Here is a 2,243-nt window from a genome sequence, read left to right on the forward strand (position 1 = left end):
GTCTGTATGTTGTAAACTTTTTTTTTTTAAAATATCTTTCAATGTATTCTCATTCAAATAATGTTCTAGTGGGAATAACACCCCTCTTGATGCCTAATGAGGGCATTGAATGCTCCAGATCACTCTAGACAATAGGGTGGGGAAGTGTGACTTTGAACCTCATTCAGTACTCCAGAGGGAAATGCTGGTATGCGATTCATGGGAAATTTTATTTTATTTGGTTTTATTTATTTTTTTAGGCTTGTTTATTTTGAGAAAGAGAGAGTGGGAGAGGGGCAGAAAAAGAGGAAGAGAGAAAGAATTCTGATGCGGGGCTCGATCTCACAACTGTGTGATGGGGACCAGAGCTGAAGTCAAGAGTCTGATGCTTAACCCGCTGAGCTACCCAGGCTCTCCTCATGAGAATCTTAATTTGAGGGCCATGGGTTGTTTTATTGACTGAGGATTGTGGTTTCGATGGAAGTTGGGTTTCTCTTCTACCTCTCTTCTCCTCATATCTTACCACCTTTTTAGGTGCCGTGGGCTCTTTCCTTCAATTAAGGGAAACACTATTTGCACTCAAAATCCAGGACTGAAATAGGAGTGAACGTTGGGGCAGCTGGAGGACTTGAAAGTTATGGTGCTCTTACCAGATCTGTGTGTTAGGCAAGAGCTGATGGCACTGGCTTGATACTTAGGTTCAGGTGGCTTCTGTGGAGCTGGAGGGTCCAGACGCAAGGTCTTCCACAGGGTGGGCTTTGCATGTGGAAGGCAATGACCACCCCTACTTCCCACCACCAGCCTTTTGGGGAGGATGGAGAGAGCACAAAACAGGGAAGTTCATAATTTTCTTATCTATGTTTTTCTATCTTTAAGACCTCTAAAACAACCAAGCATTACTTTGATAATCAGAATCACGGTAGTTACAAACTCAATCCTTTTGTTTCTATAGGCCACAAATCTAAAACATAACTCCTTGGAATTTTATTTATATCTTTGAGAGGTAACTATTATATTTGATCTGCTTTTTAGGGCATCAGAAAACTCCATGGCCTTTTCTTTAACCTTTGTCTTTTCCTCAGGTTCTGGGAAAACTTTGGGGTTGAGCCCCAAATATTTTCTTTATTTCTTTATTGAGATATAATTCACATGCCTTAACATTCATCCCTGTAAGCGTACAATTCAGTGACGTTTAGTATATTCACAGAGTTGTGCAGCCATCGCCAGTACCTAATTATCTGTCTCTCTGGATTCGTCTATTCTGGATGTTTGGAATTATTGGAATCATACAGTATGTGACCCTTTGGGTCTGGCTTCTCTCCCTTAGCATGCTATTTTGCAGGTTCATCCATGTTGAGCATGAATCAGTGCTTCATTCCTTTTAATGAGTGAATAATCACTGTATGGATATGCCATATTTTGTTTATCCATTTATTAGTCGAGGAACATTTGGGTTGTTTCTACTTTTTTGGCTAATGAATAATGCCATTATGAATATTCATGTACAAATTTTTATGTAGACATATTTCAAAATTTCTCCTGGGAATATAACTTGAAGGGGAATTGCCAGGTCATCTGATAATCCTATATTCAACTTCTTCAGGAATTGCCAAACTTTTCCCTTTTACATTCCCATCAGTAACATACGTGGGTTCTCATTCCTCCACATCCTCACCAACACTTGTTATTGTCTGTATTTTTGAATAAAGGCATCCTATTGGTTGTAAAGTTGTATTTTATTGTGGTTTTAATTTGCATTTCCCTGATGACTAATGATGTCAAACATCTACTTATGTACTTATTGGCTATTTGTATATCTTCTTTGGAGAAATGTTGATTAAAATCTTTTGCCCATTTTTACAAAGTTTATTTATTTATTTATTTTGAGAGAGTGCAAGCAGGGGAGGGGCAGAGAGAGAGAGAGAGAAACAGAGAGACAGAGACAGAGAATTTGAAGCAGGCTCCAGGCTCTGAGCTGTCAGCACAGACCCCGACACAGGGCTTGAACTCATGAACTGTGAGATCATGACCTGAGCTGAAGTTGGATGCTTAACTGATTGAGCCACCCAAGCTCCCCTCATTTGTCCACTTTTAAATTAGGTTGTCTGTATTATTATTGAGTTGCAGGAGTTTTCTATTTTCTATGTATTCTGTATACAGGTCCCTTATCAGATATATGATTTGCAAATATTTTTTCCTATTTTGTAAATCATGTTTTCACCTTTTTTGTGTGTCCTTTGAAGCTCCAAAGTTCTAAATTTGAT

Source organism: Panthera onca, chromosome A1 (genome assembly GCF_046562875.1).
Source record: "Panthera onca isolate mPanOnc1 chromosome A1, mPanOnc1 haplotype 2, whole genome shotgun sequence".
In the NCBI taxonomy this organism is placed as follows: domain Eukaryota; kingdom Metazoa; phylum Chordata; class Mammalia; order Carnivora; family Felidae; genus Panthera; species Panthera onca.